At 40.9% G+C, this 25971-nt stretch overlaps 1 protein-coding gene across 2 annotated transcripts in view; it reads left to right on the forward strand.

The window, feature by feature from the left end:
* The window catches only part of RASSF8 (Ras association domain family member 8), a 79490-nt gene that overhangs the window by 11829 nt on the left and 41690 nt on the right, over positions 1 to 25971 (forward strand). For both annotated transcript variants that reach the window (XM_069003271.1, XM_069003270.1), the window contains exon 2: positions 24805 to 24887. The gene's annotated coding sequence lies outside the window, so the exon portion shown is untranslated. The remainder of the gene's footprint in view (positions 1 to 24804; positions 24888 to 25971) is intronic.

Below are 25971 nucleotides of genomic sequence, written 5' to 3' on the forward strand. Positions count from 1 at the left end.
AACTTGCTGAAAAATGTGTTCAACGTCAATAATAGGGGTGCTTTTTGCATTTTAATAAAAACTCTTGGAATGCTTTGGGAACCTGGAGTAATTCAGTGGCTCTGAACTTCATTAACTGTAGAAGTATTTAAAGAAAGTGATTTAAGATTTGTCACTGGCTTAGGGCTGCTGGGAGGTCTCTGAACTATGTCATTACAAATGACCATATGTGAAGAAGGCTTTAATTTTCTAGGGAAGCATCTTCTTTGAGTCAGTTTTCAGACCCAGCTGGTGAAAGCAACCTGGTCTGAATGGAGCACTGGCCTTGCTTTGAGCAGGAGGCTGGGCTCCAGCAGCTCCTTCCAGCCTGAAGGGTTCTGTCCTTTGGTTTATTTTCTTCTTCTTTAAGAGGTGTTCGTACCACACAACCACCATCAGCTGTAATGGAATTGCCTTGCTGATACTGCCAGCAGTTAAGCCAGAGGGGTAAATAAATCCTTGCTTTTGAGTAATTTTAAAACCCCTTTTTTTTTTGCTTATCTTTACAGCACTTCTATTAGATAAATGTAGAACATGTAGGATCTTCTTTGCATCTCATTTTCTGGTAGCTGTGGAATCTTTGTTTAAAGAGGTAGAGTAGGGCAAGTTATTATGACCTTCCTCTAAACTGTAGGGTAAATTCTCAGCTTTCCAGGAGCTGGATTTTTATATGGAATCTAATGATTCTGTACTTGAATGCAGCAGACAAACAAGCTGCTTTAGGGAAGCAGCTATATATATATAACTATATGGATAATATATTGAAATTACCATGAATTACTGAGTTGGGAAAAAAAAGCTGTAAACATAGCAAATATCAGAGATGATAAAGAAGAGAAGGAAAAAAAATCTTTTATCCAAGGTACTTCTAACAGAACACAGTGTATGCATTTACATGATGAGACCTTTAACAAGGAGTTAAAAATACAGATTTTTCTATAGGAATGTCTATGTACATACTTAAGTAAGGTGATATGGGGAAAATACATGCTTGATAATGAATCCAGGATTTCAGGGCTGCTTGTTCACACACCAGCTTGCTTTGTGGAAGGAATAGTAGAGTGGGTGCTCCTTTATGTGTCTGGACTCATGTCACAGAGGAGCCTGTCACTCCCTGGTGATAACTCTGAGATTTGGAGAACCATCCCACTCTGGACCCAACAGGACAAATCAGGCTTTCAGCTGCAAGCTTTGAAGTGGGAGCAGAAGAAGAGATTTTTAATGAGGTTGAAGGGGAATGAGTGATTAACACCCTGTGCTTCACTTGGTGCTACATCACCAGAATTTCTTCTTGAAATAAAACTCTTGATCAAAGCATTCTACTGTCTCTTTATTTGTTGAGCGAAAGGGTTCCCCTTTGGTTCAAGTACTGTCATATAATTTTTACATAGTTGATGTTGAATAGGTGGCTTGGTGTACCTTTTTTCGTGGAAATCTGATTTTCTTCCATTCAGTTAAGTGATTTTTTTCTTTTCTGGTACAGCAGTGCTATAACATACTATGAAAAAGGGACAAATTAATTAATTCTTCACTATTTTTTCCTTCTGGGTGAAGTAATCTTGATAGAAGAAAATGATAAATTGAATAGAGAGAAATCAAACTTTACAGGAGTAAGGACACAAAGGAAACTCACTAAGTGGTCACCTGTGCCTAACAATCAGCAACTACAGACAGCATCAGTTCTTAGAAATTTTGGCAAATGTCACAATATGTATTTAGTTCTTTATGTAAAGGCACTTGAACTGCAAAATCTTGAGTTTCTTAATTTAAAAACTGGTAAATTAAAAGCTCGTTTAATAGAACTTACACTGTGAGTTGGGGAAGGTTAAAAGGGAAATCTCAGGACAGTGGTGAATTCTGACATCATCTGCTGATCGGTTAGTCATGTGCATCTATAGTTCTCTACCCTAATGATAACTTCTCTTTTCTAAATCAAGATTAGATAGAAATTTGGAGTCACTGTGGTATCTCAGGTGGTTTCTTCAGAATTATTTTGGTATGTCTTCCTTCCTGGTTTTGGTGAAATACGAGACTTGCTTTAACTGCTTGCTGGCTTGTCTTGGAAGCTCATGGTTTAGCTCCTTAGTTTATTTACTAAAAAGTGATGATCTGTTGGAATTTGAGCACGGGGCTCTGAGTACGCACATATTGCACTGATCTGCAGCTGGTGGCCTGGTGCCAGCTGAGGTGGGCAGAGCTGGAGCTGAGCCACTGCTAAACACCTCTGCAGTCACAATCATCTGTGCCATGGGAAGCTGCTGTGCAGCGAGCATAGGGGGTTGTCTGCAGGAGGAACACACAATTTGGATTGGATTTTAAATTTTTTTTGAGAAAATAGATGGGAATAGGAGGGTTAATTGCAGTAGGGACTGTGTCTGTTGGGATGTGGAGCTGCAATACTTTTGAGTTGAAATAAACCCTGCTGTAAGTGCTGCCAGCCTTACACCAAGGTGCAGGCTCGTGGCCAGAGCTGTTGTAAAAGCAGTTGTAGCAGCTCTTGCAAGGAGCTCCTGGAGGTCACTGAAGTGGCAGTCTGGGACCAGTAAGCCCTAATTACTGACCACATGTGGGAGCAGGACGTGCTGGATCTTGGAGAGCCTCCTGCAGTGTATCAGCTGCAAACCACAGTATTGATGATACTGTGTGGAAATGCACTGGTATTACTGGAAGCTTTTTTTTTGTGTTTGAGGATCTGAGGACTCTGAGCTTGTCACCTGTTTCTGTGGCATGCTTTGGCCAACTTTCAGCCATTTGTGTTGGTAGCCTGCTGAAATAAATGTCTTTTTGATAATGTGATTCTCTAAAAGGGATCAGTTGATTAAAGTATTTATTAAAAGTTCACTGGTTGAGCAACACTTATAAATCCTGTCTTCTATTGATGGGACTTTAAATAGCAGAGCAACTGTGTGCTTGCATCTATCTTTTTGAAAGGGGAAAAAGAAGCTTCCATACTTTCACAGCAGTACCTTAAAAATACCTATCATTGCCTATGGAGCTTTCTCTAACTGTATATTTTCATGGAAGAACTTTGCATTTCCTTTGTAGTGACAAATTACAGTGGCAAAGCATGTTTATTTTTGGCAATCTTCTAAAAATAACCTAGATTAAGATCTTTGACCTACAGCTGTTGTAAATGCAAGTCTTCTTGTTGTAAAGCCTTTCAGAGTTGTTCCCTTTTTGTGTTAATTGATTAAAAGATGTGTTGGGTTGGCCCAAGTTCCTCTTGGTAATTGGGTAAAACAAAACCACAGAGTAGATAGAAAAATCAACAATGCAGTTTCCTTTTGGGGGAATTTGATTATTTTGATGGACTCTTTTTGCCTGTTGTAGGCATATATATATATATATATGTATGTATGTGTATATATATTTGTGTGTGTGTTTTAGCCTCAAGACCCGTTAGATTGACACTGCACTTCACCAGGTCTGTCTCAATGTTACAGAACAGATGGTTAATTCAAAACCAAGAGTATTAAAGCTGAGTAGCTAAATCTGATCTCCTGAAAACGAGGTTGCCAAAACAAGCTGCTGTATTTGATGTAGCTGCTGAATTGGTCTTTTCTTTGCTACAAAGGCAAACCTGAGTCCAGCGCCTAAATGCAAAGAGGTTGGTCATTTCCAAATTTTTTCAGCTTTCAGTTTCTCTCTGAGCCTGTAACTTGAAGCAGGAAGTTGCTTACATGTTGTAGGGGTTCTGGCAGAGAAAAAGGCTCGTTTCAAATCCATTGTTTTTTCTGGGCTTATCGCCGTGGTCCTGGGTTTTTAAAGTAACAAAGACAAATTGCAGTAGTGGAATGAGACTGATGCATGTTTTTCACGTGCTGTGATTTGCTTTTTTCTTCTATTTAGGTGGTCAGTGACATGAGAAGAAAAGGGCAAATTGTTAGAAGAAAGCATTTGCCTGTAAACACAATAATCCTTTCTCTGGTTGTCAGCAAATAGTATAGATAATTTGAAGCAGGTGTTGTGCTAGAAGAAGCCTTTAGATACGGAATCTAACCTGCACACCACAGATCTTGGTTATCTCTGCACAGGGCCTAATAAATATGTACTGATACAAAAAGGATTAAAGCATTTATTTCTTACATTCCCCCTGTTGGGATTGTTTTTTAGGGATGCCATTTCACACTATCATACTTCCCTATTTTCAAATGAAACAGATGAGCAGGCTGATGCTCTTTATCTCAGTTCTTGGAGGTTTAAATACTTACAATTCTTCTGTGAGCTGCTGAAAGTCATAGTCACTTTTTGGGAATCTCTGACCTTGCAATCCATTTTTCTGTGTGGATTCATCTTAAAAAGAGTGCTGTATGTGACTTTGGGGGGGGTTATTTTTCAATTATGATGCTGTAAGATGAGCTCGTACAGTCTTTAGGACTACTTTATCTTGAATGATAAGGCATGGCATCAAAGTAGTGTGATCATTGTATAAAAGTTGGAGACAGCAGCCAAGTTATTTGTGTATGCTTCTGCTTTGATAAGTGCCCTAAAGTTTTAAAAAAATCAAGCTCCCAAATCTTTATTTGCTTTTGCTGCTTCTTTTAATGTTTAACTCTATGAAAGGTGTCAGGCAAACAGGTACAAACTGAATCCTTCCTTCTCTTTGATTTACACCACAAGGTTTGTGGGTAGAATTGCACTTGCTGCATAAGAATCTGAAATTTTGTACTCTTTGGGGGTAGGCTAATATTTGCCATAGAGAGGATATTGCTTTACTTGGTTGCATATTTAAATGATAGGGAAAATCTTGATTTTCATGGGACTTTTGGACTTTCTTAAAGAGTTAGTTTTGGTTCTTTTTAAATTCTGCTTCTTCTCATTGGCCTGGACCTTTTTATTTCAGGGATTTTGCCAGCTCTGTTTGTGCCATCAGCCACATCCTCAGGCTTCTGGAGGTGATGGTCTTAAGAAGGGGAGTTCATTTGAAATCTGTTTGCTGATGTGTGTGTTAGGGCATGGGTTAGGTGTTCACATATCAACTTGAAATGTCCCCTTCAAACATGGTGGAAGAAGTGCAGGAAGCAGAGAAGCCTTGGCAAAGCTTGGAAAAAGCACCACATTAGGGAAGAAGTTGGCAGAGGCACTGAAGTGTCTGAGAGCAGATGGAGTGTTGTCATCAGCTGCAAAATCAATGTAAATACTTTCAGAAAATTACTCTTCCTCTGCTCTTGCCAAACAGAAGGAACAGGAGCCATAAAAACCATTGGAAAATTGTTTTAGCTGCCAGTGAGCACCCTTGCAGTTGGAATCAACAAGTTGGAATTCTCCCTTGCAGCGCTGGGCAGCCACTGCTGCAGGAGCATTGCATTAGTGGTGATGAAATACACATTATTTTTAGTTCTTGCCTGAAGATTTGCAGTTGGAAAATCACACAGTTCTGTCGCTGTGCAGTTCTGTTGGGTCATATCAGCAATAAAAATGAGAGTTTTGTTACTGATTGTGCTGTGTGGCACAGCTTCTCTGTTCTGGGGTGGTTCAGCGTGGGGCTGTAAAGCAGTTATTTCATGTGTATTAGCATCACGTAACCGGGAACCCGTCTGTCCTCCCAGATGCACAGTTGTGGGATACTGTCGTGTTTATAAATGTGTCTGGCTGGCTGCTGCTGAATTGATGGCTCTGGTGCCTGGTTTAGAAGGGGCTGGCAACCTCTAAATGAAAATGGGGAGCCACAAGGCAGGGTGAGTTACTGGATCACAAATGTGTGTGGCCTTTGTGCCTCTCTTGACCCCTTATTACCCAGGAAAATGAACGTTGGAGTAGACCCTGGAAGATGGAGAGCATTGGGTTTTAAATTCTGAAATCCCTGTTTGTACTGATCCAAATTCCATTTCCATGGAAACTGGAAGTTTAGTACTCTCACTTGTCAACTTCAGCTTCTGGCTGGCTTTGGGGACACTAAAATTGTTCACTTACACTAAACCTTCCAGAACTGAGAGTCATATCAGGATATTAGCATCACATATTTTGTGGAGACTGGGAAATTATAACTGTAATTACTTCATGCATTTATTTTCTGAGAGATGCTTAACTTCAGCTGCTTACAGATCAGAAATCTGAATGCTCAGAGCCTGTGCCATGCTACCTAATTGTGGAATTGTCATGTGCATAATGTATAAGATCATAGTTTCTGGTGGGGATGGTTTCTTCATTGCTGGTTTTGCAGGTGCTGAAGCAAGCCCAGTTTATTTAATTAGCTGACTGCAGTAGTGCAGGTGTCCTCCCTTGCTGTGCACACATCATCTGCAGCAACAACTTTACCCCTAAAGACATCATCAATCCACACTCTTTAACGACCCTGGGGCTCATCATGAAGATTTTCTGAGTTCTGGTGCTGCCCTTGCCAGCAAAACAGTTGCCAGGCCAGATCTGCCTGGAGTTTGTACTGACAGAAGGGCTGTGCCAGGCCTGGCAGGGAAGCAGAGGGAGGCTGAACTTTCTGGGAGAAGCCCTGAAGGAGCTGATGGCTCTTCCTGCCTCTGAGTGGAATGGAATTGATGAGATTGTGGAGACTCTGAAGAACGTACCACTATGTTGTGGAGCTGAGAGCAGAAACCTGCAGTCCCTTGGTCAGTCAGTAAGTGTGGGAAGGTAACTTTTCTGCTCTTGAAGCTTAGCTGGTGCAGTGAAACTCTTTCTAATGATGTAGACGTGCTTTTATCAGTGTTCCACTTTCACTTAGAGCTGCTTTGGAAGCATTATAATCACTGCTACCTTGAAAGCAAGTGTTCTTTATGGATTGGCATTTCTGTGTCTTTGATGTGCAAAAACATGCCACAGTATAACAGTATATTGAGTGTGAGGGGAAGCAGCATTATGTTAGAGACTCGTAACCTGAAATTTTTTCACTTTTTTCTAGGTGTAGAATCGTAGTGTAAAAGTAGCGTAGTAGTGCCTTTGTGGGCTAATACCTCTGTATGTTTGGGTGCCAATCCTGCATGTAGCTTCACTAGAAACACTGATGCTAGTTCAGCTTTAAACAGGTGCATTAAACTTCAAATTCTCTGGGTCTTAAAATATTCAGCTGTCAGGGCAGGTGACCTTCTTCCCCATGGGTGCCATATTCCGTGAGCACAACTGGCTGTCCTGGACATGTTTGAACAGAAGCATTGAAGGAGAGAGCTCCTCTCACTTCTTTTGTGCAGTAATAAGCCAGTTTGAAAGAAGATAATCTTTTTCATGGGTAAATAGGACTACTTTTAAAATATTTTTTTTTTTTTTAAATTAAGCTTTCATCTTTGTAAATAAGTTACAGCAAGGTGCCATTTTGATTTCGAAAAATGAATGGGGTGGTTCTGAAGCACTGCCCGAGATCTTGCAAGAGATGTCATCCAAACACTTAAGGAAACATTGTTTACAATTAAGAACTTAAATGTAATTTTGTGCATTTTAAGGTATCTTTTATCTGGCAGAAGTATCAGTTTGATCATTCGTGTATTTTTTTCCTCTAAAGATCATGAGGTCAGAAAGGTAAGTAGTATCAGGAGTGAAAGGGGAGGATCAGTTTATTGGCACATACTCTTCTGGCAGGAGCTGGAATTTTCTGGAGATCCATCTTCCTGCTTGGATTTCATTAATTCCAGGTGCCTTTTTAGATGCAGTGTGGCAGGCTTGTTTCAGGGGAGGAACATGCAGCATCACAGCCCTGATGGCCTTGCCTGTCTTCAGGTAGAAGGTTCCAGGTTCATTCTAAAATATGGGCAACTCTTTCCTGCTGTGATGGCTGGAATTCAATTGGAATTTGCCAGTATAAACCAGGAGCTGGGAGAAGAGACATGGATCTTTCGTACAGCACAGATACAGGGTTATGAGAGAAACAGCCAGAAATTAGCATAATTAAATAATTCTGCTGCTACCTGCAAAGCCAAGAAATCCTATTTGTTTGTACTAAGAAATTTGCCTTATGTTTGAAAGGTGTTGCCATAATGATGATTTGGCAATGGCTTCTGTTCTCTGTTCCAGCAATCAGTAAGTCTAAAAGCTAAAGACAAGTTTTAAACACGTACATGAGCAAGGTAATAAACCTTTTCTTAGGGAAAATATTCCCAAACTACCTGCAGCTAAGTGCAGGAACATCGAGTAATCCAATGGAGCTTCTAATCTTCTTTAAAATGTTACTTGAGGAGGTACCTTAACATGCAGAAATCCTTTTGTTGTGCTGGTGTTTCTGATGTTGTACATGAATTTAAGTGGAGAAATGTGAAAACCTGAGTGAAACTTCAGCACAGCTTCTCTTCCTGTGCCATGGGTGTTATTTAAAGGATCAACACAGGATATCTGTGTGCCCAGCTGGGGAATTATTCAGCTGCTTGTTTCATGCCTGGTGCTCAGTTCTATAGTTACTTGACTTCTCACCACTTATATAGGTCACAGATTTAAAGAAAAAAATGATAAAAATCAATAATAATGGAAGAGATGAGTATTAGTGCATGCCTTATGTGATGGAAGAGACTGACTCAAAATGCTGTGAGGTTTCATTCTTTTCACAAGTGGGAGTTATCTTATGTTGTTCTCATTGAAAATGAGATGCTGTCCATGCTATTTAATGCAGTTTGAGCATAACAGATGATGTTTACCAGGGATTTTGTTATCTAGGCTCTCTTCAGTGTATGTAGAAAGCCAAGATGCAGGTACACAACTTCAGAAATACAAAAATGCTGAACTCTTGTCCACCTTCATGTATTATGTGTGGATAATAGACATAAAAATAATCACATATAAACAAATAAATCACAAAATCTGTTTTCTTGTGCCATTAGTCAGTTGTTGATTGCTGCAAGGAGCTCCTTCTCCCACCCAGAATCTTAGAGCTGAGATTCTCATTCATGTCATGCTTGGACACACTTTGCTCACTGATAGTCACTCTCCTTACGTTATACTCCTTATTTTTAGAAGGCTCAAGGAGTTATGTTGTAATTGAATTACTGTAAAGAGTGTTCTGATCCATTATGTAGCACACACTCAGTCCTGGTCAAGTGGCTTTTAATGGCATTAAAAAATAACCTCATTAGTTCTCAGAATATATATGTTTTCCCTAGAATCATTGTCTAAGAATGGAAAAAAACAGCATGTCATAGTCTTGTGTTGTAACACAGCTGAGTGAAAAGGGAAGCACTCAGGCTGTTCTGGGTCACAGACATTGGGCCATTCTACCCATAAAACGGGTATGGGCTTGTTCTTGACTGTAACTGATTTTACTTTGTGTGAGGGCTCACGTACAGCACTGTGAACAAAAGCAGACAGAACCACCTGTCTCAAACCCCCGGGGACATTGGTAGTGGCAGGTCTGCAGTTACATTTGATTCCAGAAGAAGATGGTGACTTCTAACTCTTGACTTGGAGGGAATGAACAGCTCCCCTTGCTGATGACAGTAATACCTTGGGTTAAAAAACTGGTTTTACCTTGTGACTTAGCTCTAAGTTTTATATTTCTAGGGTTTATGTAGACCATAAACCATGCTATAAAATTAGCTTTTGGCCTTTCAACTAATATGCATAAGAAGTCAATTCTGAAGTTCTTAGAATAGTAATTATGGTTGGTTTATGAGCATATGTCCTCAACTGATGGATTTCCCCTGCACCCCTTTATGACAGTGTACACTGTGCATAGTCCCAGGTTTATTTTAGGCAGTATGTATTTAATTAATGGGGTTGGCTGAACAGAATCAGCTTCTGTGCTCCAAATGATAATTCCTTTTGGAGTCTAAATAGCTATTTGAGATATTGTGTCCTACTTTGATTTTAACATGAAACATTCTTAGAGCTTAACAGTGGTGTCAAGCTGTTGCTTAGTCTGTTATTTTCCTTCATAGGGGATATAAAAATGGGATTTTCCCTTCTGTAACTGCATTGTAACTTGCCTTTTGGGGTGTTTGCTATCTGCTTTCACATGGTGCAGCCATGCTGGTTCTGTACTTGGCTATGTATCTGTTGTAGCACTGAACTGGATTGTATGTGGGTTACTTCTTCCTGCTGCAAATGGAGATAAGAGATTGGATCTTCCCCTTCCTACAGCAACAACAACTAACATAGGCTGAATGGTGGTGAACAGATTTTAGGAAGAAGTTGTTCCCTGTGAGGGTGGGGAGTCCTGCCCTGGCACAGGTTGTCCAGAGAAGCTGTGGCTGCCCCTGGATCCATGGAGGTGTCCAAGGCCAGGTTTAATGGGGCTCTGAGCAACCTGGTCTGGTGGAATGGGTTGGAACAAGATGATTTTTGGGGTCCCTTCCAACCCAAATCACTCTAATTCCTTGATTCAGTGTACCTCAGGCACTCCTCTCATGTTTTTGAGGTTTTCAGGTTGGTTTTGGGTGAGGCTTTTCATAGCTGTGCATTATTGCTGTGACTTTAGAACACCACCTGTTCTGCTTTATGCTTACGAGGAACTTTCTGAACTCTCCAGTCAGTCTAATTTTTGCTTCTTTTTGGAATAAAAAAATGCACGAGAGAGGTTATTTTCCAAATACACAGCTTTGTTTTTGATGAATGAACTTCCAGTTCTAAATGGTGCAATGAAAGCAATTACTTGCATGGAGAAAAGATGGTTTTGGGTGTGTTTTACCCTTCAGGTTTCCCAGTGGGGCTTCTATCTACACCTCAGACTTCTCTGGCAAAGCTACTCCTGTGGGCAAGGGCTTTTCTAGGACATAGGGTGCTGCAATATTAAATACTATTACATTTAAATTATATTTTTGTTTCAGTTATGCAATAATATCCAATGTATGAGGCACTCTTACAGTCAAGTGACAGGAGTCTTGCCTTTACTGCATTAGTCAAGTAATGTAAACCAATTTCACTTAATGTTGGGTAGGAAGCAAGCTTGAAATGGAATAACTTTTAAGTTGGATTGCTACCAGCTTGCTATACTGGCAGAAATGAAATAATTATTTGTCTGTTAATGGCAAACTGTCAAGAAAATGCTGATTCTGATTTTAATGCATTTCCAAAACTTATTTATTAAGAATTGCTTAACAGCATATTGAGATATTAGCACTGCGGCTTTGGTGGCTTTGAAGGCTTTGCTCCAAAAACGACTTTTTAATTTTTTTTTTTTAATTGTGTTTCCAAGAATGAAGCATAAAGAATATGGGGTTTGTGTTATATGGTAGGGTTTTTTTTATTGTGAATATGATAGCTTGGTGAAATATCTTACCTGTATGTGCTCTTTTTTTTTTATTATAATGAGTTCTTTTGGAGGTGACTGAACCAATGCTTTTGCCGTATCTTATTTCCATCTTAAAAATATTTTGTGTAGAAAAGAAATCATTTCATGGTGATGCCAGGTCACTTTTAATAAAATCTAGTAATGGTTCTCATATGGGGTATTGTGTCCTATGCAGAGTATGTGCTTTTCTACATCAAATTAATCTCAAGGGCAAGAAGGACAAAAATGACTGGAATAAATAGTAGAGAAATAAGATTTCTGTTTTCAAGTAATAAAAAAAAGGAATGTCCTTTCTAAAATGTAACTGAGAAGAATGAACAGTAAGAGTGTCTGGTTGTATTAATGTTGGTGGAGTTTGATAATTTTGTTCCTCTGCTACACATCAAATAGATAACTCTTGTTACTCCTAATCCTCATCACTGTTGGACATGGCTTTAAAAAATTTACCTCCCTCTTCTGAAGATCTGGGCTAATTAAACTTTCATTCATCTCCTGAAACAAAAATGTAATGTTTCACTCTGCTCTTGCCTTCTGTGGAGAAGGTACCATGAGCATCAGTGCATCCAGTGCCTGCAGTGAGGGTGGCACTCCTGGGCTGCTTTGCTGAACACCTGGATTTCCAAAGCCTGTCTCCATCGGTTGCAAAATTGTTCCAGGTTGTATAATGCTTTTTTTGTCCTGCTGAACTCCTGCTCTGACCATCAGTGGCTCTCCCATTTTCCTGGTGAGTGAATGCCTAAAGAACAGAGTTTCTGCCCTCTGCAAGTACCACCAGCACAGTGAGGTGAGGAGATCCTGAAGCAGCACATTCTCAACGTGCTGTGTCAAATCTTGTTGATTTGTCAAATCTTGGTTCATGGTGTGTCTGTGTTTGGGATTTTTTTGTCCATGTGGGTCAGCTATTAGATTTTTCTATCAGTTTTAGGAGGCTGTTACTTGTGGTCGGTACAGCTTGCTCCTGCTGATAAGAGGCTGAGATAAGCAGTGAGTGAGTCACGTATGATTCCGGTGTAGCACAGCAGTGAAAGTCTTGCTTCGTTTCATGTTGGTTTTTCCTCTTATTTTGGAATGCCTCCCATGAATGTTTAAAAAATCTGATGGAATGCTTTGCCAGCCTTTTTGTAGTCCTTTTGCCAGAATTACTAGCTTTCCTGTGATAATCATGTACATACAGAATTATTTTAAAACTGCTTAGCTGGCCTGTACATTTCCTCTTTTCCTTGGTGCCTCGCAGACCTGGACTAGCAAAAAGAACAAGGAGCTACAGAGTTCCTGAAAGAAATTTGGCAAAGGAAAGTAGTACTAACCTAAAACTGTTTGGTTTTGGGAGCAAAACAGGTCTTTTTGGTTACAAGTTAGAAGTGCTTCTGCCCAGCAGTATTACCCCATTGCTCTGTGTTTTCTTTAGCACAGAGCATCCATGGGGAAAGTCAAGATTAGGCCCTCGTAACCAGTTTGTAGAACATTGTTTTGTTTACAGAACTCCAGAAATTACCTAATTAGCAGTAGTTTCTATTAAACTCTGATATTGGAAATACAGAGGTCTCAACACAGGGGGTTGGTGCTGTGGCAGAGAACCACCTTTCATTCTACAGTATAGAATTATTTAGCTGTAATCGATCAGGTGAAAAATGAATTATTTTTTGTGCTTCTGTCAGCAAAGAGAATTCTCAGTCACTGCAGCTGAATTTAATATTGTGTGCAACTGGTATATTATGTTATAAAGAGACCTGTAGGTTGATACTTTTTTATGAAGCTGAATAAAATTTTCATTACTATAGATGTGTCTCTTCCAGCTGAAGAGATTGCCTGAACTCGGACATTGTCCAGTGATTATAAACAGCAATGTCTAGTAAAAATGTTTGAATGTCGCTTTTAACTCAGAAAATTAAGATGTTGTTAATGTACTGAGAAGTGGCCCATTTTCTCACCATGAAGTGGGATTTTCACTTAGTTTCTAAGATTAGCCAAATATTATGTAGACATCCCCTAAAGCTTTTGATAGTTTTAATGCATAGCCATGCTAAGTCAACTGAGTTGGTGTGTTCTTAACATAATACTTAAGGATTAATATTAATAACTGAGTGTTCTTTTGTTTTGTTTTGTTTTTTTCACAGAGCATTAATTTAAAGAGTAAGCTGTGCAGATTGCAGTTGGTGGTGCAACAAGAAAGCACACAATAGAAGGAAAACAAATGCAGACCTTCGGGGATATTTATATTTCTGCCCTGTGGAATTTTAGGTGCCTATATGGGATTTCCATAAGGAAATATTTGCCTGCTTAAGGGCATCATTGAGGCACTTTGGGGTAATTACTGGTTTGTGCTGGTTTCTTTGGAAGTGGAATTGTCTTGTGTCCTTGTGGGAATTAGCAAAGGGATGAATGAACCAGGCAAATTCATGGTCTGTATGTGTCTTGAGTAAATAGAGAAAGCTTAGTGTGGATTTTCCTGTTTAGCTCCCAGCTATCCTATCATGGGGTGAGTACTCCCAAGACCTGAGCTTTTTGTTCAGGTGTTCATCACTTGGTATCTTCTGAGCCTTTCATTAAGTGGTATGAAACATAAAGGAGAAAAATAGATGTTTTCCTTTGATAATTTTCAGAGAGGCAGTGCTGTCCTGCAGGTCTGTGATGGAGTTTGGTCACTATGCAAGTCTTGCGCTCACAGTTTGGTTGTTTCTGTGTCTCAGCTGTCTGGTGTTGTTGTGTACCCACCTGCTGTTTGGATGCAGTAGCAAGGGAGTATTTTTAAATGAGTTGGCATTAGACTTCTTATAGAAACAAGCTGTGCATCTCTTATCCTCCAAAAGCCTTTTAACATTGTTAGTCTGTCATTTTCAAAGAAGGTTAAAACATCCTCTTCAGCCTCTTTTGTCTGTTACATTTGCAGTTTCAAAAGCTGTTTCATTGATTGTGAGTGTTAGTTTTGGACGATATTTACACTTTGCAATTGACTGTTTCGTAAGTTTCATGTATAGGTGGATTCCATTTGCCCCCAGGAAAGAAGCTATCCTAATTAAGGCTTTAATTACTTGTTTCTTGGTTTTCATTGAATTTCTGGAAATCGAAAGTGTGAGATCTCATCAGAACTGGTGCAATTTGGAGGGGATCCGCGTCAGTGTTAACTAAAATCGTCTCCAAATCCCAGCACAGGAAGGACAGGGAGCTGCTGGAGCCAGTCCAGAGCAGGGACACCAAGGGCAGCAGAGGGATGGAGCAGCTCTGCTGTGAGGAAAGGCTGAGGGAACTGAGATTGTTCAGACTGGAGAAGAGAAGGCTTTGGGGTGACCTCCTTGTAGTACCTGAAGGGAGCCCACAGGAAAGATGGAGAGAGACTCTTGACAAGGGCCTGGAGTGACAGGACAAGGGGGAATGGCTTCACACTGACAGAGAGCAGGTTTAGATTGGATATGAGGCAGAAATTGTTCCCTGTGAGGGTGGGGAGCCCCTGGCACAGGTTGCCCAGAGAAGCTGTGGCTGCCCCATCCCTGGCAGTGTCCAAGGCCAGGCTGGATGGGGCTCTGAGCAGCCTGGGACAGTGGAAGGTGTCTCTGCCCATGGCAGGGGCCTGGGATGGGATGATCTTTGAGGTCCTTTCCATTCCAGGCCATTCTATGATACTGTGAATTAGATTTGTAATGCCTTGTAAAAAATGTTTGCAGTTTTGCAAACAACTAAGTTTGGGGAGGAAGGGAAGGGAATTTATAAAGTTGTGTCTAGATGTAATTGAAAGAAGAGCTTTGATAAAAACACGTGAAAGAATGGCAAAGTCATCAAAAGAACCAGGCTTATTGTTGTGTATAAGCAGAAAAGGACAGCCTGGTTTTTGGCCACTTGGCTTCAGGTCTTCCTTGACTGAGCAGGACTCTGAAAGGTATCAGTACATCTTTACAACATGTTGGTCTCCTGTGTTTGCAGCTCTTTGGCTTTGAACTGCAGAAGTTTGGACCTCCCACATATTACAGTGCATGGGACCTTTTCAAAGGGAATTTGGCGGGTTTGCTGGCCAGTGCTCTAAATCAAGAGAGACAGTTCCACAGAAGTCTGAAAGCAGCATAACAGACACAATGGGCTTTATTGCTGCTTTTCTCTATCTTGATTCTTTTCCTGTTTGTTCTGCTAATGGCAGCAGGATCTCAATCCTCCTTTTGAACTCTGAAGAAATCCTCCCATTTCCTCTGGCTGATGTTGAGCACTTAATTTCAGGTAATGAGTCTGATGGTTCCCTACCAAAACCAACCAACCAACAAAAAGTAGGTAAGTAACTGGTTGTTCAGCTGTAAGGAAAGGTCTTTGAGTTAAAAGTGTTGGCTTCTGCCTTGGCCTGACTCTGGGGCTAATGTGAGGACTTCATTAGTCAGTTAGCAAAATTTTAAAAAGAAAGGATTTCCTGCTTTGAAGATCTTGTGAAGAAAAAGCTTTAGGGATATGAAGCTTTTCTCTCTTTCCACTGCTCCAGTGCTTGGAGAGTCTGGTAGTCATAGAATCACAGACTGGTTGGGGTTGGAAGGGACGTTAAAGATGATCATGTTCCAAACCCCCTGCCATGGGCAGGGATGCCACTAAGCTTTATTACGTTTATTTTCACTTTGGTATACAACATATTTTTTTTAACCAACCCATTATCTTCTTTGTTGTGACAAACCTCTTTGTGGTTACTTTTCCTTTTTTATGTGACCTAGTAGACTTGAGCAGTTATCTATAAAAGTAGCTTTTCCCTGTCTCCTATCCCATACCTTTCATCTCACCCCCAAAAATGTACCTTTTTCAGAGAATTCAAGTACTGACTGGTAGGGGTCATATTTGTATAAGAAAAATTGGTTTTAATGTTCACATTAAAATTTATTGTTTACATTTAGCAACCACAGTGGTTTGAGATGTGAGGAGGTGGATTTAATAGTGACAGTGCCAGCCTGTGCCATAAGCTGAACTATAGAACTGGACAGTAAAGTGTTGCTTTCTTCTTGATTATTAGTGACCTTTTAAGTGTTGTGTTGCCAGTGACAAAAATTAAGTTTGTCTACTACAAAAGCAAAAACTTGCTATTTACCTTAATACTATCAAATAAATAAATAAATCTCAAAGACTTTAATGGCATAAATTTCATTTCCTGGTAGCTGGTGTTTAGTTGGCCCTTGTATCTCCCAGGTGCTGGTTAACTACCAGTATGTGTCCAACTAGAGATTGTAATTAGTTGTGCCTTGACCACTTTCTGCCAGGTTTTTCCTTGATTTGAAGTCTCAAGAGAGACAAATGCTGTGACTTTACTTCCTGCTGTTTGGGAAGGAGGCAGTGGATTGCAATAGAGAAATTAACTTTTCTCTCTCTCGCATTTGCCTTACACTTGCACCTGTGTGAGGTCCAAGCATACTTGGAATTTGTTGTGCAGAGGGTTGATTAAGTTTCCTTGGACAGAGTGCAGTAAATCCAGCAAAAATCAGCTCCATGTTTGTCTTCCATTGACTCATGGGTAATTGCAAGGAAAGAAAAAGGAAGTTTGGCATCTCTTGACTACAAAATGAAGTGGGAGATTAAAGCTCCACATGAAAAGAAATCTGTGATTATATAATAGCAGTAGCTGCTGCAAGATGTTTATTTCTTTGGTTAGTAACTAAGAAATGGTGTATTATAATCCCAGTAATACTTCCTCACAAACTCTGCGAGAGGAGCACAATGGCACAGGACAGGGATGTTGGATGAAGGACTGATGGAGGGTACTCATCTTCCCCAAGGACAAATGCTTGTGGAGGAAGCTGGAAACCTGCAAGCTTTCAGGCCTGGCTTTGCTCTCTGCAGGTGCCATCTGTGGCTGTTTTTTACAGCCATGAAACACGTAACAGCTGCACACTTCAGTGTTTTACCTCTTGTTAGCCAGTGTGTGCTTTCAGTTAAAGATGTTTGAAATTCATTAGATGGAAGCTATTTGCAGACACAAGTTACCCAGAAGAAATTATTGCTTAACAGACGTACTGTATTATTCTTATACTGAAATTGACTTCCTTTGAGGGCGTTTCAACGTATACAAAAAAACTACGTGTTGTTGTCCACATTCCCATTTTTTACATACATTAGTGAAGTTTTTATCAAGACATCATCTCAAATAAAGATCTCTTAATGGATTAATGATAATACGAAGTCTCTTTGGCCCTGGAGCACTTTAACTTTGCCTTAGGTACAAAGGCAGAACCAAGAGGTGGGCTTTTGGTGGCTCTCACGATTGAAAGTGGTTCATCTTGGTGATGTCCTTTCCTTGTGGATGAACACTGGCATGGCCAGGGAGGAATTCACTGGCTCCTTTTATCCTCTCAGCAGTGTAGTTTCATTGGCTTGTTCATATTGCTAGACTCTTTGTGAGTTTCTGGCTCTTATGAAAGTGGATTTGATTCCTGACCCAGTTCCCTCAGAAGTGAAGGGTGCCATGTGGGCCAGGCAGGGAGAACGGTACAGTTCAGAATTCTGCTTTCAAGTGTCAGTGGAGCTGTGTGCTTTGGAAACGGGGAAAAGATGTGTTTATGGAATCAAATGGAAGGCTGCAGCACTGCACTGCTTGCAAGGTGGCAATCACAAAAGAGAGCACTGCAGGCCTCTGGAACCGGGGCTGGATTTCCCTGTCACCTGCCAGGTTTTGCTGCTGCTGAGAGCACTGTCTTAAGTGCTTTGCTTTGTCCTGTGCAATTCTAAGAAGTCTGGAATCAGGGGGTTATTAGCAGTGGCTTATAACTCCTTGCTAAGAAAAGAGTAGTTGAAGTTAACCTTTAAACCCTCTGTAAAATGACTGGTTTGGGTGAGAGCTGTCTTGTATTGAAAGGGTTATTTGGAAATGCAGAGCAATGTTGAATGTTCTGCTGGTGTTACAGACAAAACTGACTTGACACTGAATATTTTTGCTGGCTTGGGTTAATCCTAAACTGAACCAATTTGAATTTACAAATAATCTGCATTGACTGTTTTATTCTGATATCTTAATTATTTTATGTTCCCGATGTGGGCTCTGCAAGCTAACCTACCTTGGTGCTCATAGAAAACCAGCCTAAATCATCACACAAAGGGATGCTGTGTAAACAACCCAGGGAAGCAAAGATAGCAGCAGTCTTTCATTATTTTCAGAAATAGAGCAGGCTCTCAAGAATTGCCTATAAATTGCTATGACGTGGAAATGGAAATTGTCTGGCAGTGCCTAGAAAGTGGAGCATTGTTTACTCAAGAATTGTAATATCGACTGTGGGCAAACTGGAGGGGTCATTGGGTTCTGGCTGCACTGCAGTCACAGGCTGCATGGTGAGCCACTGCTTTGCCACCAGTGTAGTCATTCTGCTGGCAGAGACACCTGCTCAGTTGTAGAGGAATCATAAAATCCTTGAATAGCTTGGAAGGGACTTTAAAGCTTGTCCCATTCCAGCCCCCTGCCATGGGTAGGGACACCTTCCGCTATCCCAGCTTGCCCAGAGCCCCATCCAGCCTGGCTTTGGATGCTTCCAGGGATTGGGGCAGCCACAACTTCCCTGGGAAGGAAGATTTGGGTTTATTTTTCATTAGTTCTACATGGTTTTAAATACACAAGTGGAAATAAACCAGAATCTTACTCCATTTTTTTTTTTCAGTCAAGTAGACTTATCCTCAAGGAAAGAAATGAAAGCAAATGCCACATCATTGTACTTCTGTTATTATGTGCTACCCCTTCTATGTTGCCTAAATACCTGGATGACTTGCCCAACTGTACTTTTTCAGAGATGTGCATGCTTAATGACATACATGTTTTAACTTGAATCGTTCCTTTAAAATGCCTTCCTGTAGTTCTAACCACTAGGATTAATAACAGGAGCTAACCTCCAACCCAAACAGGTCAGTGGGTATGTGAACACACAGGCCTAATCCTGATTTCTGCTAAGTGCTGCTTGACTGTATTATTCAGTCTCTTGCTCTTTTTCTTTAAATATGCTTTCTCATACATGCTTTTCTGAGAACCAGTGCAAAATACTTAGTCATAGGTAGGCATGGCAAGAGTTTGCTGTGTTAAAGCATTAGTAGTCAAGTGTGAAATGGTGCAGGTAAGGCAGGAATGTAACGTGAGGGAGCTGCTCTCTTTAAATCTACAGGGCAGACTTGGGTTGACTGTGAGTGAAAAAGAAGAAATTTTCAACAACAGAGCAAATTCTTGCCATGACTTTGTGTTGTTCTGTTGGATAATTACTTTGTGAAGTGAGCCTGACTGTGTGGAACCACAGTGGTGTGGCCAAGTCAGTGTTTTGGGAGGGAATCCTCTGATCAGCAGCTTGTTGGAACCATTGTGCTTCCAGGGCTGCTGAAGGAAGCAGAGGAAGGCATTCCTCCTGTCAGTGAGTGTGACACCTCAGTGCCTCCTGTGTTGAAAAAACAAAGTCTTCTTGCTGACAAGGAGAAGAGAACTCCTGGTTTCTGTGCAATTCCCCCGTGTTTTCCAGGTGCAGCCTTGGGATGAGGGAGTAGAGTAGGACGTGCAGGTGAGCCTGTGGGTGAGCTGTGATGGTTCTCTGCTGCATCAGCCACCCCCTTTTCATCCTGGAGCAGTGGTTCCATGGGCTTTAATCACAGGGGCTGCAAAATAAAGTGTTAGTTTGGAGGAAGAGAAAGCAGTGTGCTCTACCTGTGAGTATTCTGCTCTGATGTCCTCTGAGCTCATGTGCTGGAGCTCTCTTGGCTGTCGTTTAAACAAAAAGAAAATAAATGACTTCAAGTGTTTTTCTTCTTCTTCTTTCTCTTTTCTCAACAACTGGAACTCTAAAGGCTTAGAAATGTATTAAATTAATTCAAGCCTCTTGTTCCTGGAAAGCAAATGCCCTTCATGTACTTTCAAGGAGAAAAATGGCAGGCAGCACTCTGGAGATCTCAGTCAAGACTTTTTTCTTTTACATCAAGCTGCTTTGAATTTTAATTTTACTCTTCTTGGTTTATGTGTCAACATGGTTTTTTTGTAGCACTTGCTTTTCAATACCATGGTAGATCTTAAAGATCTAGGATACATTGTTGGGAGCAAATAAGGAGTAGTTTAGGGTTGAATTTGAGGATAAGCAGTTTTTTTTCCTCTTCCTGAGAAGAGCTAAATAGCGGTAACAAAGAAGCACCTTCTTTTGTGGGATGTAAGTGGTATTGCTCCTGCTAAGGTAGGGTATGGGAAGTAAAGGTGCAGTGAAGTCTGGGCTGGACAAGTCCTCTCTCAATTCTATTTGAGGTGCTGGGTTGCTCAGGGAAGAGAGGGAGTAAGTTTTTTGGATGTTGTTGTGACTGACCACCTTCGACAGTCAAGTGAGGACATGAACAAGTGACTGCAGTCAGTGAAGGCATGAAGAGCTTGATGCTCTTTATATTTTCCTCCTAATGTGTCTTGCTTTCAGTTTGGATCAGTTTTGTCCCCGTAGGTAAGAGCAGTAGCCAAAGCAGGGTGATACAGATCTTGTTAATTTGGGAGCGCATGCTGTTTATCAATAGGGTCAGAAAGGGCGGAGGAGTGAGCTGGCAGGAGGGAGAAGTGCCTTCTCCTCCCCACTGGTGTGCCCCTAAATTTTCTTGTCAGCATTTCCTGTATTCCGTTTTCACACCTGATGTGAAGACACCATGTCACACCTGCAGACCTTCATACCCCAGGCTTGTAAATGAGACTCCAAGCCAGGATGCTGCCTCCACTGACTGACTTGTGACAGGCGAGCTCTCCTCTTACTAGAAGCCAAACACCAATCCCAGGTTTATTTTTATGTAGGTTATTATATAGCTGCTGAAGGATGACTTCTGATTACCAGTGATGAGAAGATAATTGGGACCATCTGCCCCAGATGTGGTAAAAGGTCTCCCTAGCTGGCAGCACCTGATCCTCCTCACCACTCTGTCCAAAACAAACATACCTTTCATCGCTACCTCAAGGCATCCACAAATCCATCTGTACTTTGGATATGATGTTGTATCTTACCAGCCTGTGGCCTCGAGGCTAATAATTTATAGTGGTGTGGGCTCCAAGTGATATCTGCAGTCTTTCAGAGTTGTCATTGCCTTGATAGGAACAGAAGCTAACATCTTGTATTACCCACAAGAACTGACTGAAGTGTTCTGACCTTGTTAAAATTACAGCTGTGTCTCCTTGGAGATAATGACTCAAACTTTCTAAGCTATTCTTTCCTTATTTTTTTCTTCTTTGTGGCTAATTGTTACTTAATTCAACCAAGACAGAAAGGGATGTAATTTTAAAGCTTTCCTGCTTTTAATCAAGAATGCTGCTTTCCTGTGTTTAAAAAACCCCCAAACACCAACCCATCTCCAAAAAAACCTACTCCAAGTTTTGAAAAGTGAACTTCATACCTTTTTTAATGTTCTTTCTCTGTAAGGTCTTTGTCAGTGTCATAAACTGCTTTGTGTTTCCTGAACTTCATTTAAACGCAGGGTTGCTTTGGCTCACGTTAACTGAGGAACAGTTTTGATCATCCAGTAAGCTATAGACCACCTGTGAAGAGAATAAAGCATGTTTTAGGGTAAAAAGATTGGTTACCATGCCAATCCTGTTTTCCTTCCATGGGAGTGGAAGGGACAGAGTTGCTTTAGAAATGTGTGACTAAAAGAGACCAACTGAGTTGGAAAGTAATTTCTTGTTTTTCCCAATCTTCCTCCTGCACTTCCGACTATTGACTAATGAAAGTTTAGTCAAAGAAGTTTTGGAAGAAGCCTCTGTGGGAACACATCATCAAAACAGGTAGTTGGCCTTTCCAGCAGTCCCTCAAGTGTATGTTTAGTTTGGTGAAAGAATGAGCCTGGGTAGGTTCAGAGAAGTGTGAGATCTTTCCACCTGCAGGAAAGGGAGTTTCCCACCTACAAGAGGTAGAAATCTTGCTGCTCTGTGTTTCCTCCTTCCCACTGTGTTCCCTTCATGTGCAGTGTGTATTTCCTCCTGATCTGAGATGTGCATCATCACCAGCACGATTTTACCAGTGTGGAGGTGCCAAAACAGATGGATTGTGTAGCAGGTTGGTCATCTTTTTTCACCTGATGAAAAATGAAGCCTGGCCTCTGGGGAAGTCCTTTTTTGTGGCATCTCTTAAAAGAAACTCTTCCTTAGAGCTACTTGTGGCATTTGCATGTGTGCATCTCCTCATAGCCTTGTAAATAGACATTTAATGTCTCTTATTTTACCTACTTCTGTTAATTATATTTTCTTTGTAAGTTTTGTTATTTTGTTTTTTGAGACAGTATACCAGCAAACCTAGGCAGCAATTTATGCTGTATCCCTGCTGAGATTCAATTAGGCTGGACTCCTTTCTTGCTGGTTTGACTGACTTCTCTCTATTCTTGTATCTCTTTGCGTTTTGTGTGAGCATCTCCTTCTACAAGTACGAACTGGAACTGGGGCTGCAGTGGGAGAACAAAGGCCACTTTATTATTTTCTTTGGGACTTTCATAAACTAAAATACATAAAACATCTCCATTAAAATGTCTGGATTGATGAAGGGAAGGAGAAAAAAAAAAACCTTTTCCTCCAGCAGTGGCTTGATTAATGGATTTATTGTTTGTACAGATTTTGTCAGGAAGCCATATGGCTTGAGGAAAACAAAGGGGAAGTGGCTGATGTTGGAAATCTGATTTAATAGGGGTCCCTAAGGACAGAATGTGGCTCTTATCCTTATTCCTTCCCACTCAGTTTGCAGAGTGGTCTGAGAAGAGCTTTAGGGCTTCAATAGAGTGGCAGATAATGTGGCTCTGTTGGAATGGAAGTGTTGGTCCCTGCTGCTGGATCAGCATCACGGCCCCTCCATTCTCAGGTTCAGAATCCACTATTCTTTGGCTTTTGTATAAAATGTCCTGGGGTAATTAACAAACAACAGTAATTGAAATGTGTACTACTTGTATATTGGCAGTTGATTGGTTTGCAGTAGATGAAGACAACTTTTAGCCTCTCAAAGCTCCGCTTTCATAGTTTGGGGTGAGATGATTCTCTCTCTCTCTCTTCTCTATCTCTCCCTCCCCCAGCAAAATTCAAGCATCTGTGTCTCTGGATTAATTAACTCACCATCTGTATCCTAAAACCAGATTTATTTTCCTAATCTAACATGTGTACATGGGGATTGGTTAGTAACTGGGGCTCAAGCACTGGTGATTTAACCTGATGTGGTGGGCTAGATGAATGTTCTGCATTTTCTATGACTGTTTGACCCTACTTAGGACTATGTAGTGAATAAACCTTAAAGCAATGTTCTTATAATGGAGCTGCAATCAAATACATTATGGAGATTCAACAAGTGTATCTTCCTTCTGTTAAATTACAGCTTCTCAGCTGAGAGCCATAAACTCACCAAAAACTATTCTGTTCATTTCTGAGCTGAACTAAAAGGCTCATGTGACCCATTAGTAAATGTTAGTGGTTCTGCAGAGTGGAAAGCACAAAACATCACAAAAACATATTCTGGTAACCCAGGAATTTAATTAATATTGGTTTGTGAATGAAAGCTACATATTCAGTCAGTCGTGGTGAAAATGATTTGATATGTGCCTGAGACTTGTGGAGCTCCTTAATGTCCTGTTGTGGAGGTTTGGGCTGTGATGAGAGAAGCCATTACTCTTACAGGGCTTTGATGCTTTGTGTGCATGGTCTAGTATTTTACAGACCTCCCTTCTTTCCAGATCTTGAAGAGGTTTTTGTTGTTTTCTGAAGTCTTAAGATGTTCTTATGCTGGAGTTGGTATGCAGTACATCTTTGTCAGACAGATATTAGGAGACAAACATTTGTCTGGATGAAATTCAGTGTCTGACAACAGTGGCAGAGGAGATGCTAAAATACCAGTGGGAAGTTTTTCTGATTTACAGCTGTTTTTCCATGCTACACTCTATAAAGTTCCCATGTAGAGTTACACATAATAGATATGTTCCCTTAAAATATTATTCAGAAAATCTTTGGTCATGAAGGTTTGAAAATAACCACATCTCACATGTTCTTCTTGGCTGTGCCATAATATTAGGCAACATCTGTCCGTCTGTCACAATGATGCTGTTAAACATTGTTGTAGTAAGCACCCCTTCCAAGCTGATTATTAGTCATAATCAGTAGTTTGGGATTTATTACCTTTTGCCCAGTTTGTTTGGCTATTTGTGCACGCATTGCTCGTGATTCACTGCTGCAAGGGAGTCAGGGTGTGCAGCTCCAGAGCACTTGGAGGGTTATACATCTGGAACAGCTCCAGTCTGAGGATTATTTTCCTTAAAAAGAAAATTGGGAAAGAAGATTATTTCACAATCTCCTATATTTACAATTTAGCAGTGGTAGATGCTCGTGACTACCTAATACAGTGCTTAGGGTTTTTTGTTTTGTTTTGTTTTTTCTAATGTTCTGGAAAGCTGTTGAAATGTTGTTTACCACACTTAGTTATTTATAGCGGGAACATGTCACACCAGGTATAAGAAGCAGCAAATTAAGAGCAGTATTCCACATTTCTTTTGAACTAACTTTTCAAAAATAAAATATTGCTTGTGTGTACCAGGCTGTTGTAGATCTATAGGTGCCAGGTGAACACTGTGTTTTTCCAAAACATTAAAGGAAGGAGGGGGAATAGAACTTCATCCTCAAGAAGGTTGTTTTACTAATGTATAACAATATTTCTCTTTTTTCCTTCTAGGAGCTGCCCTTGTCAGCAGAGTGGACACTGATGCCTGGAGTAGCAGATTGTGCGTAAGCAGACATCTCTGTCTTCATCTGCAGGTAAGAAGCTAGCAAAAAACCCTCCAAGTAAGAGTTTCTCTTCTCTCTCCGGAAAGTACCTGCACGTAAAGCATTCTGAAAACTCTGAAGCTTAAAGAATCACGGAATGGCTTGGGTTGGAAGTGACCTTAAAGATCATCTCCTTCCACCCCCTGCCATGAGCAGGGACACCTTCCACTATCCCAGGTTGCTCAGAGCCCTGTCCAGCCTGGCCCTGAACACTTCCAGGAATGGGGCAACTTCATAAGTTCATCACTACCCTTTTCCTCCTGAGATGAGAAATGTGAGCAAGATCCCAGTTCCCCTGCTCTGTGCAACATGTTTTCTCTGAACAGCTGTGTTCTGGGCAGACTTGCCCTGGCCCTGCTGTGTTTCTCTCTCCTATGATGGTGTGATCTCCATGGATATGCACCTTCCTGCTGTATAAGAGGGAGGCCCACAGCTAACCTGTCCCTGGGGAGTGTGGAATGAGAGGGGACTTCTGTCCGTGGCTCCTCTGCTTGTCAGATGATCCTGGGCAGCAGATCTTCACTTGAGAAAGAATTTCTTTGCTGAAAGGCTTGTCAAGCATTGGAATGGGCTGCACAGGAAGGAGGAGTCACAATCCTTGGAGGTGTTCAAGAAACAAGCCTGGTTTAGGTGACAAGGCTGTGTTTGGTCAAAGGTCAGGCTCCGTGATATTGGAGGTCTTTTCCAACCTTAATGAATCTGTGATTCGCTGTAAGGAGTTGTCCCCAGCTTGACCACTCAGACATTGCCAAAAATCAAAAAAAGTTGTCAGGAGAAGTAAACAGTAGCAGGTACTGTTTTTCCTGACAACATGATGAATCCTCGATACAGGAAAAATATCAGAACTTAGACTAAAATACATACTTTCAGATGATGCATTGCTTTATTTTTCATATTGGTTTGATTTTTTGAGTCCCCTGTTTTATGATATAGATGAGGTTGGTGAAGCAAGTGAGAAAAACTGAGAATGCAGCTTCTTCTCTGGCTTGTCACCATTTACAGGCCTTGTTTAAAGCTGATTTGCCTTTTGTGTACGCATCAGCTTTTCAGTGATAGACTTCCATACCAGTCACGG

This window comes from Aphelocoma coerulescens, chromosome 1A, assembly GCF_041296385.1.
Source record: "Aphelocoma coerulescens isolate FSJ_1873_10779 chromosome 1A, UR_Acoe_1.0, whole genome shotgun sequence".
Taxonomy (NCBI): domain Eukaryota; kingdom Metazoa; phylum Chordata; class Aves; order Passeriformes; family Corvidae; genus Aphelocoma; species Aphelocoma coerulescens.